This window comes from Coptis chinensis, chromosome 7 (assembly GCF_015680905.1).
Source record: "Coptis chinensis isolate HL-2020 chromosome 7, ASM1568090v1, whole genome shotgun sequence".
In the NCBI taxonomy this organism is placed as follows: Eukaryota; Viridiplantae; Streptophyta; class Magnoliopsida; order Ranunculales; family Ranunculaceae; genus Coptis; species Coptis chinensis.
This window is the reverse complement of record NC_141462.1, coordinates 45,862,800-45,883,016: the sequence shown is the minus strand read 5'-3', so window position 1 is coordinate 45,883,016 and position 20,217 is coordinate 45,862,800. Positions and strand designations below refer to the sequence as shown.

Sequence of the window (20,217 nt, the reverse complement as noted above, 5' to 3'; positions counted from 1 at the left end):
TATTGTAAAGTTTCAGGTCAGACTATCAATAGAACCAAGTCGCAAATAATTCATCACCCCAAATTGCATAGAAGGTTCGTTTACTTTTTGAGAAAAAGTTTCATGATGCCGTCTACTTCTGTCCTGCCAATGTACTTGGGAGTGCCAAATTTAACAGGGAAGGGTAGAGTTCACGGTTTTAGTCCTCTTACGGAAAGATTTCAAAGGAAACCGGGATGGAAAGCTAATTGTTTATCTAAGGCAGTAGACTCACTCGTAAATTCTGTTTTATCTTCATTTTGCCTACTCATATGATGTCTGTACAATTTTACCTTACGAATCTTTGGATCGAATGGAGATTATCAGAAGATCTTTTTTATGGGGCCATACACCAGAGACAAGGAAACTACATTATTTCCCGTGGAAATTAGCATGTATGTCAAAGAATAATGGAGGGCTGGGAATCAAGGAACTGCAATTACAAAATTATGTTTTATTAGCAAAGAAAGGATGGGATCTTCTGAATCCAACATCATTATGGGCTCATCAAATGAAACAGAGGTACTTTCACAACTCCAGTTTCTTGAAGGCGGAAGTCAAATCTACTTTATCAGTTATGTGGAAGAGGATCTGTGACACACGAAAAATTATCAATCACGGGTTAAATGCGGAAGCTGGGGAATGGTACTTCTATTAAGGCATGGGAGGAAAAATGGATTACACATTCTAAGGAATTGCCTGAAATTACTCAGAAACCACTTGACTGTCCTTTTCACTTTGTTTCTGACTTCATTGACATGGATACTAATACATGGGATTGGGAGCGGTTAAATGAATTTTGGCCTGTAGAATATGTGGAGAGAATTGTTTCCATACCTTTAACACCAAATGAGAAGGATACTTTGATCTGGAAATGGGAGGATAATGGCGAATACTCGGTGAAGTCTGCGTATGATGGTTGCATTCAGTTGATTACAGCAACAGATACTTTGGATCGGGATAACAATTTTTATAAACAGGTTTGGAAGATGAAAGTCTCATTCAAATAAAGATTTTTCTTATGGAAATGCTTGCAAGGTGTCGTCCCAACAGCGGATATTTTGGCATCTCATCATTTTCAAGTTTATCCAGAATGCACCATGTGTGACAGCTTTCCTGAATCTCAAACTCATGTTTTCTTTGAGTGTTCCTTTTCTAGAGCTATTTGGTGTGGAACAAATTTTAGTGGCCTCGTGGATCAGAGGAATATGAATGTTGGCAGTTTTAAGGACCAGTTACTGAGTTTATTAAAATATATAAGGACAATGCAAAACGGGGAAGTACAGTGCTGCTATTTTGTTGGGGTTTTGTGGATTATTTGGATCGCGAGAAATGATTCAAGGTTTCAAGGTAAGCGTCTACATCCATCTCGATACATCAGCAGAGCCTTGAAACACATACAGATGGTTATGGAAGTCATGTTCCGTCAGAAGCATAAGGAAAAAATGCTTGTTTATATTAAATGGTTTCCACCCAATGAAGGCAGGGTTAAACTGAATACAGATAGGGCTTCGATTGGGAATCTAGGACATGCAGGGGGAGGATGTATCCTCAGGGATTTTGCGGGTCGTTTTATAATGGGAGCTTCGATACAAATTTTCTTCGCGAACCAAAGAATGAGGCGAATTTGTAGCTATATTATATGGACTTCAAATTGTGGTCGAAGCGGGATATATGAAGGTGGAGGTAGAAACAGATTCTCAATTGCTATATAAGGTTTTAAAGGATGAGAACTTGCACCGTCATTGGTTACTAGCTCGAATTATTTCTCAGATTAAGATAGTCTTTGAGTAACTTCCAAGAAGTGCACTTCATTGGGTTTATCGGGAAGCAAATGGTGCTTTCAGATACTGGCATCGCATGCGCAGCCGGATCAAGTAAAGAACTTTCGTTTGTCACGGCAATCAAGCTGTACACTTTTCACTGGACCTTTCCGAGACCATCTTTCCTTCCGCTTTTCTACCGTGCGTGGTGGCATCATCAGCGCCAATGGTTGTACATATGCAAGTTCTTTATGATGTCTTAGGATTATGTAAAGTACGTTCAATCTAATAAAAGATTAAATCTTAACCAAAAAAAAAAAAAAAAAATTCCTTTTTGATGCAATTTTCGCAACGTGGTAATTGATAACGAAACAAACCATTGAATTTGTTTCTCAGGATAGTGAGTAAAAGACAAATTTAACTTTGTCAACCTCACACTGTTGTCAGTTACCTTTTCTATAACACTAGGCCACCATAAAGCTTTTGAAAGAAACAAAATATATGCATTTGTGCACCTCTCAAGCCCCAAACTTGCACAATCCAAAGTCTCCACATATCTGACTAAAACCATGACAGGGATCATATATGCATTTCAAAAATCTATGTTCTTCATCGATCACCATTTTGGTATTAACTCCTATATATGAAGATATAACTATTGCACTTTGGTTTTCTAGGACACTTTGCATTCAAATACCTACATGACAATACAAGGTGTGTTTTGGAGTTGCAAATTTGACACGTTGAGTTGCTTCGACTACCATGGTTTGCTTTGACAACGAGAAAGAAGCCATCATAAATCAATAAGGGTTTTGGAGAGAAGGATTTTGGAGATGGAGTATGGAGGAAGTAGAAGCTAAAGATAGGTATTTGAGGAAGTACGCTTCAAGTGGCGTGTGACAATTGCACTGGCGCGTGGGTAGGTCACATCAAGTTTGGCGCTTTGCTGTTTCTATTTGTGACCAACCTAGAGTTGGCACCGATTTATGAATAGAATTTGTCATTTTTGTTTACATAGTTTGTGGATTTGTGAACACTACCTAGAGATGCTCTAAGGGGCTTCAATGACCTCTAGAGAGGGAAATAAAAATAAAAATAAAATAAGGATGATGAGTAAGAAATTTTGGCTTGTTTGCCTGATGGAAACTAAGGTTAAAAATGATAAGTTTGATCATATTTCCAAATTTTGTGCTCTTAACTAGAGCTCAATGAATAACTATGATTGTGCCTATAGTGATAGAATTTGGATTCTTTCGGGTGAGTATTTTCTCATGCAAAATGAATTATGAAGTCATAATAGATTATTAACCATATAATGGATTCGGGTTAGTAATGGATACCCGCCCTTCCCCCATTATTAGTTGCAATTAGTGTTACCTCCATTTTCAAAAATATTTGGGATACCCCCTATTTGTAAGATCCAACGGTAATGTTTCTACATGTGAAAAAAAAACTTCATCTCGTAGCCGTTGGATCTTGCAACTGGGTGGGGGGTATCCCTAACTAGCCCAATAGATTCTATTAACAGTAACTTTCAAGGACAAAAAAAGAATAAAAGTTCACTCTCAAACTAACCCACATTTCTTTTTTATAATCACTCATAAGGATCGGGTAGATTTTAGGACAAGTATACTCCTGATGCGAAATTAAAAAACGGCCCGAGTAGTAAAAAGTCAAGTTTACCCGTGTCGCGAAATAAAAAAACAACCCGACCCATCCAAAATAACCTGACATATGTAGTATGAACAATCGTTGTTCATATCTCAACATAGTGCATGATTAGTGAGAACACATGAACAGTCACTGTTCATACCTCAACATAATGTATGATCACTAAGAAAACACCTATTGAATTATGAACAATCATTGTTCTTATCTATTTGGGGTATGAACAATCACTGTTCAGACCTCAACATAATGTATGATCACTAAGAAAACACCAATTGGATTATGAACAATCATTGTTCTTATCTATTTGGGGTATGAACAATCACTGTTCATACCTCAACATAATGTATGATCAGTAAGACCTATTAGTATATGAACACTCATTGTTTATACATATTTGGGGTATGAGTATGAACAATGACCTAAACATGAGCTATGAACAATCACTGTTAGTTCATTCCTTAACATAATGTATGATTAGTAAGAACACCTATTGAAGTATGAACATAATGTATGATCAGTAAGACCTATTAGTATATGAACACTCATTGTTTATACATATTTGGGGTATGAGTATGAACAATGACCTAAACATGAGCTATGAACAATCACTGTTAGTTCATTCCTTAACATAATGTATGATTAGTAAGAACACCTATTGAAGTATGAACAATTATTGTTCATACTATACCTTAATATGAGCTATGAACAATCTCTGTTCATACCTCAACATAATATATGAACAATAATTGTTAACTTATTTGGAGTAAGAACAAACACTGTTCACACGAGGAGGTAATACCAAAACGATAGAAAGGATAAAATCGGAAGATATTAATTTCAAATATGGGCTATTTGTCCTTAAGAGCTATTTTCACCCGAAAATCCGGATTGTGAGTGATTTCGGAAAAAAAAACCGGTGTGTTCTCCGTGGGTATTGTGGTTTCGATGGTCCCCGCCCGGGTGATCTACAATGGCGTTTATCGACACTCCCATTATGTCTGGGTGGTTTAGGTATTTATTGTGCCATTGATGTCTTTACATTTGCTTTTGTGGCATCCCGTTTTCAGACTTCTGAGCTTCAGGACCACATTCTTAGAAGTTGTGGTACGGTGCCTTTGGATGAGATTTTTTGATCTTTGCTAGCGGTGCATTGAGTCTCTGCCTACGTGATTTTGACCTCAATTCTCTGGCTGTGAATGCTACCGTCCCCTCAAAACCACAAAAAGTTTTGGCGGCGTTATGGTAAGATTGTTTTGGTCTCGAGAGGAGTTTGATTTATCCGTTACGTCAAAAGGCGGTTATGGGATGCTTGCAATTTGACCGTGACATTGAACACGCAAAAAAGATTTTCTACTTGCTATTCCGATGGAGGGACTTGGACATTATGGATATATATGACTTTGATGTCGCGGTGGAGTATTGTTCTATTATTCGATACCGTCTCATGATTTCTTTGTACTATGACAGTGGTTTATGCCCTGTTTGCAAAAAGAGTAGATTGGATGTTTTTGGGGACCATGCGGCCTGCTGTCGACATTTTTCAGATTTCAAATAATCGACATGATCATGTTAGAGATATTTTATGTGATGCATTTTGGAGGGCTGGAGTACAAGTGAAGAAAGAAGCTCTGTTAACTTTCTCATCGATCCGAATGAGGGAAGATCGACTCTTCGACTGCGGATGTCTTGATTCTTGTTGGTCCGAGGGGCATGATTTATTTTACATTGTGAGGGATTTATTTTTAAACATGCATGTGTTGATGTAATGTATTTTAGATGAGTCTCTCCATTGGTAGGGTTGGGGAATGGTGACTTTGAGGTGGGAGAAGCGGCTAAAAAGAGCAAACGAGGGGAAGACATAGTGAAGCATGAGGAAGCTTTGCGGGGAGCTAACCAACATTGTTTCATTCCGTTTAGTTTTTCGACACTTTTCGGTTTCTTGGAACAACGATCATTGGTTTTAATTTCTCAAGAGACTTCGAAGAAGTTATGAACGATAATGTTATGGCGGTGATTCTAACGAGTTTATTTTTAGAAGGATAGAATTTGCTATTCAGAAAGGACTTGCAGCGCAACTTATTGCACGCTTGTTTTAATTATTTGTAAAATTCCTCATCAGTATTAATAAAATTTCCACTTGAAAAAAAAAAAAAAAAAAAAAAAAAAAAAAAAAAAAGGTGTCTGTTGATTTTGGCGATTTCTTGTTCTTATAATTGTTGGCAAACCGACTCCATTGTTTTCTTATAAACAATTGCAATTAAGTCTAACATGGTTGTCAAATTTCTCAGTCTGGTCACTTGGTCAGGAGGACAACTTTTATGAATAATGAATACAGTTTTCTTATTTGGTTTTAAGAATGGATACTGGATAGTCCTTCCCATTGTCGGAAAGCCGAACTGCTAAAGCGTAATGGTGCCCATAAGTTGCCTATGGGAATTTCTCTACTGATCTTCACATCTCAATTAGAGATGACAGTGTTACGGACATGTCGTATCAAATATTTGGAATGATCTGTATAGTACATCATCAATGCAAAGATATGTCAATGTTCAAAGAAATTAACTTTATATATAATTTAAAATAAATAGACATCATTAAGGGTCCGGAGATCACATTTTTCCGGTATAGACATGGTGTTCTTATGAATACATGGTATATCTTACGACATGGACATTTAAGAAGACTAAAAAATCCCCGTAATCAAAACCAAATAATTTCAAATGAAGCTGTGAATGTACTAACAGATTGGAAGTGGTTCACCATTCCAGTCACTTAGGCAATCGAAAAGGGGATCAATGGCGATTGGACCATCTCCCCAGTCAGTAATCCAGTTCCCAACTCCTCCCTCACAAACTTGTACAATGGGTATGACCTGCACTCCTTATCTGGTTAGCAATTGCCAAGGTACCAGTCTCGTACGAGTTTCTTGCGCTCTCAACTTCCTTAGGCAAAAGGCTTTTTAGTTCCTCCTCGAAGGCACTAATCTTTTGGAAGATTGAGTTGTCAAAGTTCCTTTCTTGGTCTCCATTGTTCAATGCATGTTCAACAAGGACTTGCCTTAGTTTTTGCATTAAGGGGTATGTTGCGCTGCATGGGTCGTCGATGTAGGCAAAGACATACTCGCAATCAACAACCTTGAGCAAGTCCTTTTCACAAAACCTTGAAGGATGAAGTTCGCCGTTAACACCCGTTGCTAGAACTTTCATAGCCACTTGGCTCACTGTGTTCTTGACTGTGCTCTTTAAGTTCTTCTCCAAATGGCTCAGGTCGATTGCTTGACATAGTGCAACCAAGAAGCTTGTAGACATGAGCTTCAAAATGTCGACGGCTTCAGCAGTTTTCCTAGAAGAGATTAAGCCCAAGGAGTTCACATCTTGATTGTGTTGTTCTGCACTTTGAACATGATTAGTTACTGTATTAGCAAGGAACTGCAGTTCAGAGCAGTAGGAAGCCATTGCAATCTCGGCACCCTTGAAACCATAGTCCAAGCTTGGATTCCTACCACCAGATAGATTTGAAGGCAACCCGTTGTTGTAAAAGTCATTAACAAGCTCAGAGAATTGCGCAAACATTAGCCTCCCAATCGATGCAATTGCCAATCTTGTGTTGTCCATTGAGACTCCAATAGGAGTCCCCTGGAAGTTCCCACCATGCAAGGCCTTGTTCCTTGACACATCAATCAATGGATTATCATTGACAGAGTTGATTTCTCGTTCAATGGATTTGGTTGACGATCGAATGACTTCAATGTGAGGTCCTAGCTATTGTGGAGAAGTACGAAAAGCATACCGGTCTTTCTTAGGCTTTTGTAAGGGGTCAATTTCATGTAGCTTCTTAGCTGCTTTCACATAGGAACTGCCATCCAAAATGTGTTCCATAATGGCTGCAGCCTCAATTTGACCCGGGTGGTGCTTCAGTTTGTGTGTCAAATGGTCCGTAAACTCGGGTTTACCTTGCATGACTTCAGCGAAAATCGCTGATAGGATTTCTGAGAGAAGGGCTAGAATGTCGGCATCAAATAAAACCATTGAAGCTAGGTCTGATCCTACTGCAGTGCCATTAACAAGTGCAAGACCTTCCTTGGGCTGTAATTCAAAGAATCCACTATTGATCTCAGCCAATTTAAAAGCTTGTTGAGCATCAAGAGATTGACCGTCGGGCCTGACAGCTTTGGAATTGGGTCGTCCAGTTAGAAGCCCAGCAATGTAGGACAGAGGAACTAGATCACCTGAAGCAGTGATTGTGCCCCGAAGTGGTAAGCATGGGGTGATGTTTTGATTGAGAAACTTGGTTATTGCTTCCAATATTTCAAAACGGATGCCTGAGTATCCTTGTAGAAGTGTGTTGATCCGGACCAACATTGCTGCTCTTGTTGCAGGCTGGGGCAGTGTGTGGCCAGATTCAGTCCCATTCCCAAATACTCCAGCGTTCAAGCATCTGATCCAACAAGTTTCAAACAAAAAGAATAGTAATTGAGTTGAAATGATATATAATAAGAGAATCAACCATTATATCGCATTAAGTAAAGGCTACGCTTATAAAAATTAATTGTTTTTTCTTTCTGAAATAAAGTTGGGTCATAATATAGTGGATTAGTTAAAAAGAAAAGTTGGGCGAAGAATAAAAAAAGTGAGCACTGATGGTCAGTGATGGATCAAATAAAATCGATGCTGAAGCAAAGCATGTGCATATAATTGTTTATGTACTTCTAAAAAAAGTGCATATCCCATAGTTGTTTATGTACTTGCGGATATTCTTTTCTTTAATAGAAGACACGCTCACACGCCAACACTCTTAAAAGCTGCATACCTTTCTCTGAAATGTCCACAATACCCCCGGATGTCAAATGGTTGTCAGCTCCGCTCCGCGTAGAAACTAGTAGAATACAAGAAGTTTCTTTAGGCGCAATATTGACTTGGCTCGAAACCAGGATTTGGCATACCATGTCTCATTTCAAGTTTTCGTAATAAGTCAAATTAAGTGACCAATTGACTAAGAGGTTGACGTGCACTCCTCTAAAGGTAAAATACTTGTTTTTGGAGTGTTATCTAAACTGATATTAGGAACACAATCATTAATTCATTTGTTTGTAGAGTATAGCTACTAGTCCATTCCTAGTTCTGACATGCGATTGTTTTTTAAAATCAGTCCCGTGATAATCTGCCGAATATTTGTTGTTAATTAGATTATATACAAGCTATAGTCTATAGGAGCATAGGATCTACATACTCTCCCTGTTGGTCCCGCATATCCTAAAATTGATCATATCATAAATGAGTAAATGGCTATGGTAAACATATTACTAACTCAGTTGGGTGCCTCTCAAGCCACCTACCTATATTTAGAACTAGTATATAGCCTGTGCCGTACCACCCGTACGGCACTAAAAAAACTCCAATCGAAACCCATTAGAAATCCGACAAAAAAACCAACCGAAGCCCACAAAATGATAATGCAACACTCTTATTCCACACTATTAAACGACCCACACCTTATAAGCTCTACGATTCGCCACGTCATAAACTAGATCCAAAGATTAAGGGGTGGTGTTAGATATCCAGCACCACCCTAATTTGTTATATAGATTACAACCAGAAGATATAAAGATTTTCATAAAGATATAGGGATACATAAAACTTGTGATCATTCGTAAAAGAGTTGAATAATGTGGACAAACCTATCAAATTACAGACAGCTCACCTAAGAGCATCTCTAGGTGGTGGTAGTATACTCTTCAAATTTGGAGAAATTTTTTAAAGAATATGGTCGCAAATTTTGACCAACTCTAGGTAGTCGCAAATTTTGACCAACTCTAGGTAGTCACAAATGTAATTGTAGGCCCTACCACGCGTGCCATTAGTACTGGCGCGCGCCAGTACTAATGTCGCGACATTACCACTGTCGCCCCCAAGTTCAAAAAAAAACTCTCGCGACATTCCCACTGTCGCACCAAATTGAAAAAGTAAAAAGAAAATAACTTGCGCGATATTAGTAGTGGCGCGCGCCAGTACCACTGGCGCGTGGTGCTTTGGTCAAAGTAAATAAAAAAACTTGGAGCGCCATTTGTACTGGCACGCGACATTACTATTGTCGCTCCGCATCTGTATCCAAATTACCAAATTTGCGAACAAGAATGCGAACAAACAAGTGATGCGACCATGAATAAAGCCACCTAGAGATGAAATTCCGAGAAATTCCGAATTTTTTCTTCAAATATGAAGAAAATGACATGTTATACTACCACCTAGAGATGCTCTAATGAGTTCGTTCTGAACTGCAACTCCTTGTTTAGTTCTTCTGTGAGAAGTTGAACCAAATCCAGTTGTAACACCATTGCTATCTGTGCCTTTATTCATGCTGTCCATCACTCAATCACTACTTGCTTTCACTCCTGCTCTAGCTGACTCAGATAACTCAACCTTCACATTTGCACCATGTGCAGCAATTCCAGCCACTTGAGATATAGTAAGTGTCTCACCTCCAAGTTTGACAAGTGGTTTTCTGAACTCTGCCACCATTTTCTTAACTTCATCAAGGTGACTTCCTTTTAATGACTCAGCTGCCGTGCCCCACTTAAATGGGTCTTTGTTATTATTAATGCACAGACTCTCAGCACCATTACCATTTTGATGAATGCTAGTCATGTTCTTCAACAGTAAACGTACACAACACAGTGGCAATATATAACCAAAATATATATGCACAAGCAATGAAGTTTCAAGTTTAGGTATGTAGTGAAAAAGCCAAAACGAGATCAAGCTGTTAAGATCTTTGTATCTTGAATGACAAAATAAGAGACAACAGGAAAACAAAAGAAAGAAAGCAGGAAAACTGATGGGCTTGTAAGGAAAGGTAAATGGTTTGGTTGTTGTATTGTGTATAAGAGAGGATTAGATATTCCTGAGTCTTGTTCAACTACTTTTGCAACTTTAAATAGAGCTGTTGGCTCACCGAGGTTTGCCGAGAATGCCCGAAATGTTAGGTGAATTGAATCGCTGACCGTTAGATTATTCATGTCATCTAATGGTAAGGTGGTCTCCATGACTGGTGCGAGTCGGGAGGAACGAACGTGGGTTGTTGCTCGTCAAGGATAACGCCATAAAGCTTGTAGTTGGTGAGGAGTTTTATTTTGCTGCAAATTAAAATGCGATAGACCATACTTACTCGATCTCTAAGTATTCATGCATACCAAATGTAGATGTTTGTTAGTTTATTGGACAACGACCTGATGATTTGTGTGATGGGGAATGACTGCACTCTTCTTGGAATAAGAATTGCCTACGTATCAAGTTTCTTGGGGTCAAACTTGAATCAAGCCTTACGTAGTTCATCTCTCTTTACTTATAGATATTTGAGCTGACCTTCCTTATTTGCTCTATGCCGTTACGAAGTGTAGATCCACCTTGTGTGCTATCTTGATGATTCGCTATTATTCTGATGTTACAAAGTAAATGACTCCTTGATTGTTGTATTGACTGAGCTCCAAGATTGCGCTAGATGATTTGTTTCTATATATGGTTGTAACTGATGCTGGGACGACCTGGGTTTGAGACGTTTGGTACGTTCTGATTGATTGATACGAGTTGATAGAGTACGACCTGGTGTGTGGACACATGTACTGTAGTGTAGAACAGAGGGTATTTACACCAAGTAATTATATCAACTGAAGTGATTATTCTCGACATATTGAATTTCGATTTGGACTACACTTCACTCTGTAAATGAACTATAAAACTTTTGATGTACGTACTGATCTAGCTAGGCTTTTGATGTCACATATCTAAATAGCCAATGACTAGATGCTATAAAAATTAAAAAAAAATCCTATAAAAAAAAAAAAAAAACTAAAAATTTAACGTTACCTGAATAAATCGTCTTGGTTTAACGACGAAAATCAATAAGAGATATCTAACGGCGACTATGCTTCAGTTATAGAACGGAGAGCAGTGCATGGGGGTGTGGACTGTGGAGTGAGACCTCTTTTTATAGAATTATAGCCTACACAATAAGATTCTTATAACACCCCGTCTTTTTAATTGCATTTTTCCTATAATAATATAAATATTAATAATAATAATAATGTAAATAGAATACATAAATAGGATATCCAGTTGTTAGAAAAAAAAGCCCGTAAGTAAGTAGATAGGATAAAAGCCCGTAAGTAAGTAGATCGGTTTAAAACCCGGGTTTTTCGGAGAGGTTTGGGAGAAACTAGAAAATAAGGGTTTCTCACGTAGAGTTTGGAGAAAAAGAAAAAAAAAAGGTGAGAGTTTTACTGAGAGAAAAAAAAAGGGTTTGAACAAGAAAGATCGTTGTCGACTTCAGGCTTTGGAGGTTTTCGATTTGGGAGCCGTTAGAACATTCGATTTTAACGGTGAGTAGTCATACTATATCATATTTTTATTTGGTTTCGATTTAAACACACCATAAGTGACGTTTTCTCTACCTTGTTTTTGTAAACTCTGTTAAAGGGTTAGATACACTTTGGAACCACGATAGAGGAATTAGGGCGACTCTTGGCAATTAACCGAAGTCACGGACAGAGGGTGATAAATTCGCCATCGCCACACTAAACCGTTATTGGTTCTTTTTTGTATGGTTCTTATTTTTGTTCTGTGAAATGGTTCTTGTGAATGTTATTGATGTTAGATAGGTTGTGTGGGTTGCCGGGCAATGACGGGCGATGGTGGAGGTATGTTATGGACGGTGAAAGCTTTGAAACGACCATTAATGGTCATTCAAACAAGAACCCAAACCGTCCTAATTTTTGTGTTGTTTGGAATGTTTGTTGGGTAGGAATTTTGCTGCTGATTGTTGTTGGGTTAATGTTGATGGTTGGGGGTTGATTTGGGTGTTGGAAAATTTGAGAATTGAAGCTTGAATTGGCTTTAATGGCGTCGGTCGATTTTTTTCGTATTTGATGAGAACTATGTTTTTGATATGGGTAGATGGGGTTTTCATGGAACCAACCAAACCGCGGGGTTTGTTTTACTGATGGGTGGCGGTGGTGGCTGTGTGGTGGTGGTGGTGGAGGAAGTTTGGTTTGAAGAAGGAGATGAACGGTTACCAAAAGCGATTTTGGGCTTGGGCCAAAATCGTGGTGGGCTCTCTTTTGGTTTTGGATTTTAAAATTTGACTTTTTAGACTATGGGCCTTAGGATTTGGGCTTTTGGGTTTTGGAGTTTAGGCGGGTTGACCAGAGTTATTTGTTGACTTTGACCAGAGTTGATTTGTTGACTTTGACCGGGGTTGACTTTGACCGATTGACCCGAAAATTTGACTTTTCCTAAAATTATGATTGATTCTATTAGAATAAATCTAGGACTATTAGCATGTTTGATTTAGGCTAGGACCTTTATAAATATACTTGTGTATGCGTGTATTTCTTGCTTGGTGATTTTTTTTGGTCTTTTCAATACACCACGTTATGACACTTATACATTCATGAAATTAATAACGCGTAAACCAAAATTAATTGAATCAAGATATTCCCTCGTTCTCGAAATAATCTATTCAATAAAATACAATAATCGTAAACAAAACTTACCGCACCCTTTTAGAACTCTCCACCTCAAGTTTTAGAATTGAGTTTATGGTGATGAAGTCATATGTAGGTGGACATTTATTGAATGTGCCATAAATGGCTCGTTAGTGTTATATAAAATTATTCATTGAATGTGCCATGAATGACCGGTATTCATTGAATGTGCCATGAATGACCAGGTTGTAGTTAGTATAAAAAGAGGAACTAAGGTATTAAGCCTTGGGGTTAGTTGTATTCCTTGAATGTATGCGGGAATGTAGGATTGGGTATTCCTTGAATGTGGCGGGAATGACCCGTGGCATTCATTGAATGTGCCATGAATGGCCCGTTAGTGATATGATAGGTATTCATTGAATGTGCCATGAATGACACGAGTTTTGTGCCCAAAAGAGGTGAAAATATGTGTATGAAAGCCCGGAGATGGCTATGATATTGTGGTATTCGGGGAGAGGCACACAGGGAATGTGTGATTTGGCAAATGTGTGGAGTGCAAATCGTGGAGTAGGTACTAAAGGGTGGGTGTATAAGATAAAGTAATTGATTAATTGATAAGAGAAATGGATTTGTTTATACGCGCGTGCTTGGGTTTACCTTTGAATACATATAGAATATCTACATCTGTTATATATACAAGTTCTAACTTTCTTTTGCAGGAGGGTAGGACTTAATAATATTTTGTGCAGGGACACGGTCCTACCCTTATACAGCAGCGGATAACGGTAAGTTGAAATTCAATTATTTAGATATTAAAAAGGAGTTATTAGAATAAGTTAATGAGATGGAAGTTAATAAAATGGAAGTTTTGCTTGGGAAGAAACTATGCCGTTTGAGATGACGGAACTACTTGTCTTCCAAGCTGAGAATGATTAGGTTATGATAGAATTTAAAGTGTTAGTTGGATAAGAAAAGTTTAAAATGTTTATATGTGTTTAGTCTACTCATACCAAATAAATTCAAATTCTTCGACCCATGTTTGCTTTGTTTTGGCAGCGTGGGTGTGTTCTTAGGAACATAGGTGGAAAGCGATGGAACCGCCGGCGTGTGTGATTGTGATTAGTGTTACCGCAGGCGGTCCGATAGTTTTCTTTTAGGTTTGATTTCTTTGTTGGAAGAATGTAATAACGTATTTTGCCTTTTCATGGCATGAGAACATGGTAGTGATGAATTTTATTTGGAGAGTTGTTTGATGTTTTATTTGGAAGGATGTAATCTTAATAAAGAGATTTTGGATAATTATTGGGATTATTTTATTTAAAGTTGTTTCTTTTATGACATGGATATTAGGGTTTGTATATGTAGTATTCTCCGTCATAGTCTGGGTTTTTAAACAAGTGAACCTAGTGATGTTTGAGATAATTATATTTCAAATATTCACTTTGTTATTGTTTAGAAATTAGTTTGTGACATTTTGCATCGAGCCTAGGTTAGCTTAGTGTTGGAAAGTCTAAGTGATCCTCGGATGTGGAATATGGGTTATAGTGTTGAGAGTTTTGGATATATGTGAATATTAATGGGAGTTTTGTTTGAACTGTAGATCATGGTTGAGACCACGACATGGTAATACCTTTGGACCCACGTGAACACTCCATCATGATGTCGAGAATGCAGTTGAATCGGTTGTTGCGAGGCTATCTTGCGAATAACCATCCGATTTGAGGGAGATCCTTTTGCTAAAGCGCAATAAGGAGTTTGGTACTCTTGGTGGGCAGCGATTCTTGGTGCCGGGAATCACGATTCTGTGGAGTCTTGGATTCAAAGTTGTGAAAATGTATTTGGCGTATCATGCAGACTTACCGAGGTTGAAGCGAGGAGTTGGCGGCTCACCAACTTGATGATGATTGCTAGGTTTTGGTGGCGAGCTCTCACTCCTAGTCTGGACACTAGAACTTTGACTTGGGAAGACTTCAAGATTAGATTTGAGAGTAAGTTCATTCCTGAGGCAGTAAAAGAGCAGTTGGCTCAACAGTTCTCTGAGTTGACTCAAGACGGGAAGTCTGTGACTGGGTATGTGACCAAGTTTAATGAGTTATCGAGGTTTGCTCCCTATCTTGTGGATACTGATAAGAAGAAAAACCAAAAGTTCATACGTGGGTTAGAGAGTCACTTGTCCGGCAAGTTGATTCCTTTTGATGGGGACACTTTTGATCGTGTGTTGGACTTGGCCTTGAGATATGAGGAGCGGAGAATGCAGCCCCAAGAGAGTCGAGGGGAAGAGGAAGTTTGGTGAGATACCAGTTGTTGGTCCTAGGCCTTTTGAGAGCAGGCAGCCGAATCGGTTTAGGCCTTATGATGTACCTCAGAGGGTTCCGTTTCAGAGACCATCATCCCAGGGGTTTCAGGGAGGATTTCATCAGCAGGGTGTATTCCGACCCCAGGGAGGATTTCATCGGCCAGGGTGGTTATAGGCCACCGGGCAGACCGGGAGGCTTTAGACCTCGGGGAATCGATGGCGGCGGGGTCCCCGGTTTGGTCGAGCTCCCGCTCTTCCGTATCGACCCGGCCAGACATTACTTTTACGCACCGGCACTGATGCCAATGAACCATAGTTCTGTTGAAAGGGGCTTTGGGAGTGTAGCAGTGGGGCATTTATCTCGTTATTGCCCTACCAAGCGGGGTAATCAGCCAGACCGAGCACCAAAGCACCAGCCACTCGTGCTAGAGCCTATCTTGACTATGCGGGGACACAGGAATGTTGAAGGTACCTTTAGTTCATCTCGGTTTACATTGAGTTTTGTTTGATTCGGTGCTTCACATTCCTTTATATCTCGTCGATATGTTGAGAAAGAAAGTTTTAAAACTACCCTTTTACCTAAGCCTTTGTGTGTTGAGACACCGTTAGGAGGTTCTGTTACCTTGTATGACGAGTGCAAAGGTTTTAAGTTATGTTTCTTAGAACGTGTCTTTATGGTAGACTTGATCGTTTTGGGGTTTGAGGGTTTCCATTTCATACTTGGTATGGGTGGTTGACCGTTATCATGTTACCTTGGATTGTCGAGGAGGGAGGTTATAGTGAATACACGGCATGCGAGGTTGATTCACACCGTGTTAGTAAGGAGGACTTCGGTGATGTCTAGCTTCACGTGCTCTATAGAGATACCCACGAGGGATATCGGTGATGTGGAAGTAGTGAGAGACTTGAAGATGTTTTTCGAGGAGATTCGGGGTTGCCACCCAAGAGGGAGGTGGAGTTTAAATTATAGACTTGTTCACCGGGGACTGCACGGTTTCAAAGTCGGCTTACGAGGTTGGCACCTAAGCTATTGAATGGGCCGAAATGAAAGTGCAAGTCGAGGAATTACTCAAGAAAGGGTAAAGAGTTTAATGTTTAGTGATTTTGTTTTGGCTTAACCATATCTTTTGAGTATGTGGGTTTGAATCTTTTAAGGTGTGTATGACCGGTTTCATACGACCGAGCAACTTCGCCATGGGGTGCTTCCGCTATCTTTGTTTCCAAGAAGGATGGTACTTTGAGGATGTGTATTGACTTGAGGGATTTGAATCGGTGACTATAAAAATAAGTATCCGCTTCCTAGGATTGATGACTTGTTGGATCGGTTGAAAGGGGCTAAGATATTTTCAAAGTTTGATTTAAGGACCGTTATTACGGATGGGAGTTGAAGAGAAGAGTATTCCCTTGACCGCATTTAGAACTTCGGTATGGGTTGTATGAGTTTTTTCTGTGATGCCTTTTGGGTTGTGAATGCACTGCATTCTTTATGGACTGATGAATCGTATATTCAGGCCCTATTTGGATAAATTTGTGATTGTTTTCATTGATGATATTTTAGTGTATTCACAAAACACGAGAAGAACATAAGATGCATTTGAAGACGATTGATCTGAGGCGTTAGGGAACATAAGTTGTATGCTAAGTTTAGCAAGTGCCATTTTGGGAAGAAGAAATTCGTTTCTTGGGACATGTGGTATCTAGTGAAGGGATTCTTGTAGACCACGAAAAGGTTCTTTGCGATGAAAGAATGGAAACAACCGACCACCAGCATTCTGAGATTAGAAGTTTCTTGGGGTTAAATTTGGATATTATCGGAGATTTATTGAGAAGTTCTCACTTATTGCAGCTCACTCACCAAGTTAACTAGGAAAGATGTGAAGTTTATGTGGACTAATGATTGTGAGAAAGCTTTCCTAGAATTGAAAACGAGAGGTTGACAACTGACTCAATTCTAGTAATCCCGACTAGAGGCGGAAAGCTAGTGGTTTTTACGGATGCTAGTGGAACTGGTTTGGGTTGTGTGTTAATGCAAGACCCGGAAGGTGGTGTCGTATGCTTCCACGACAGTTGAAGATACATGAGAGGCGTTATCCTACTCATGACACAGGTTAAGCGGCGTGGTTTTGCTTTAAAGGTGTGGAGACATTATTTATATGGTGAGAAGTTCGAGCTTTACACGGATCACAAGAGTTTGAAGTATCTGTATTCCACGAAGGAGTTGAATATGAGGCAATGAGATGGATGGAATTCATAAGTAGTTATGACTTTGAGATTGATATCACCCGGCAAGGGCAATGTAGTTCGCGGATGCACTTAGTCGATTGCACAGTGTTTTGACCACTCTTATAGTGCAAGAGTGGAAGAGTTTAGAGACTATAGCGACTTATGATGTCCGGACTACACCATATCTGAGATGAGGGGTATATATGCGGTTTGGAGGTCGGGCGGTGATTTTGATGAGTGATTGCCATGCAACACAAAGACCGATTTCTTTTGAGTCGGTTGGATGATCCGGTCATTGATATTTTAGATGATTGTCCGTCGATTAGGCGATGGATTCTGATGGAGGATTGAGATTCCATGAGAGATTATGTGTACCGGATGATCTTGAGAGTTAAAGAAGGAAATATTATATGAAGCTCATCGTTCTCGGTTTACAATTCATCTGGAGGAGCGAAGATGTACCAAGACTTGAAGAGGACCTTTTGGTGGGAAGGAATGAAAAGAGATGTCGGAGAATATATTTCTCGGTGTTTAACTTGTCGGCGAGGTTAAAGCGAGCATCGAGGGCCTTACGGATTATTGCAGCCATTAGAGATACCCATGTGGAAATGGGAGCACATTTCTATGGATTTCATTGATGGTTTGCCTAAGTCTCGGAGAGGTAATGAATCTATTTGGGTTATTGTTGATCGTCTAACGAAATCTGCTCATTTCATTCCTATTGACGTGCGTAGAAATACAGATAAGTTAGTTTCCTTGTACATTCGGGAAGTGGTCAGGTTACATGGGATTCCAGTGAGTATTGTTTCAGATCGAGATCCTTTGTTCACTTCCGAGTTTTGGAAGAGTTTTCAGCGTGCTATGGGCACTAGTTTGGCGATGAGTACTGCTTATCATCCTCAGACAGATGGACAGACGGAGAGGGTGAATCAGATATTAGAAGATATGTTACGCTCTTGTGTAATGGATTTTGGTGGAGGATGGGAGGAGCATTTACCTTTGGTGGAGTTTGCATATAATAACAGTTTCCAGTCGAGCATCGGTATGGCACCCTTTGAGGCTTTATATGGGCGTCCATGTCGGTCACCTGCTTGTTGGGCAGATGTGGGAGACCGAGTATTGCTTGGGCCTGAGATAGTGAGAGAGACATCTGAGCAGATTAAAGTCATTAGAAAGGATTAAAGGCGACCTGAGTAAAGCGAGAAAAAGTTATGCAGATTTGAAGAGGAAGCGGGTAGAGTTTTCTGTAGGCGATTTTGTGTTTTTGAAGGTTTCCCCTATGAGAGGAGTTATGAGGTTTGGCATGAAAGGAAAGTTGAGTCCACGATATATTGGACCATATGAGATAGTAGCCTCCGTTGGTAGTTTGGCGTACCGTCTTGCCTTGCCGCCTAACTTGGCGATGATTCATGATGTATTCCACGTGTCTATGCTACGGAAATGTGTGAAAGATCCCTCTTGAGGTTGTCCGGCCAATGAGCTAGAGTTGAGCGATGATGTAACTTTTACGGTGAGGCCTATCATGATAGTAGATAGGGATGTGAAACACCTTAGGAGGAGGATTGTAAACTTGGTAAAAGTGCGATTGGAGTGAAAAGGGAAAATGGCGTGACACAGGAACTTGAAGATAAGATAAAGGCGGATGCACCACGGACTCTTCTCGACACTCTACCTTGAATCTCGGGGCGAGATCCTTTTAAAGGTGTGTATATTATAACACCCGTCTTTTTAATTGCATTTTTCCTATAATAATATAAATATTAATAATAATAATAATGTAAATAGAATACATAAATAGGATATCCAGTTGTTAGAAAAAAAAGCCCGTAAAGTAAGTAGATAGGATAAAAGCCCGTAAGTAAAGTAGATCGGTTTAAAACCGGGTTTTGGAGAGGTTTGGGAAAACTAGAAAATAAGGGTTTCTCACGTAGAGTTTGGAGAAAAAAAAAAAAAAAGGTGAGAGTTTTCTTGAGAGAAAAAAAAAAGGGGTTTGAACAAGAAAGATCGTTATGGACTTGGGGCTTTGGAGGTTTTCGATTTCGGGAGTTTTTTGGTCGCTCGATTTTAACGATGAGTAGTCATACTATATCATATTTTTATTTGGTTTTGATTTAAACACACCAGAGTGGCGTTTTTCTCTACGTGTTTTTGTAAACTCTGTTAAAGGGTTAGATACACTTTGGAACCACAGTAGAGGAATTAGGGCGACTCTTGGCAATTAAGCTGCCGAAGTCACGGACACTAGAAATTTTGATGGCGTCGCCATCCATCCAGACTCGCCCGTTATTGGTTCTTTTTTGTATGGTTCTTATTTTTTGTTGGTTGAAATGGTTCTGTGAATGTTATTGATGTTAGATAGGTTGTGTGGGTTGCGGGCAATGACGGGCGATGGTGGAGGTATGTTATGGACGGTGAAGCTTTGAGCGACCATTAATGGTCATTTTCAAACAAGAACCCAAACCGTCCTAATTTTTGTTTGTTTGGAATGTTTGTTGGGTAGGAATTTTGCTGCTGATTGTTGTTGGGTTAATGTTGATGGTTGGGGGTTGATTTGGGTGTTGGAAAATTTGAGAATTGAAGCTTGAATTGGCTTTAATGGCGTCGGTCGATTTTTTCTCGTATAAATGAAACTATGTTTTTTGATATGGGTAGATGGGGGTTTTCACCCTGAACCAAACCGCGGGGTTTGTTTTCTTGATGGGTGGCGGTGGTGGCTGTGTGGTGGTGGGTGGTGGAGGAAGTTTGGTTTGAAGAAGGAGATGAGCGAT

The 20,217-nt window shown here is 39.5% G+C and overlaps 1 pseudogene; it reads right to left on the bottom strand.

The window, feature by feature from the left end:
- Positions 1-5,998: 5,998 nt before the first annotated feature.
- LOC147487687 (phenylalanine ammonia-lyase 1-like) lies at positions 5,999-7,960 on the bottom strand (annotated as a pseudogene).
- Positions 7,961-20,217: the final 12,257 nt, after the last annotated feature.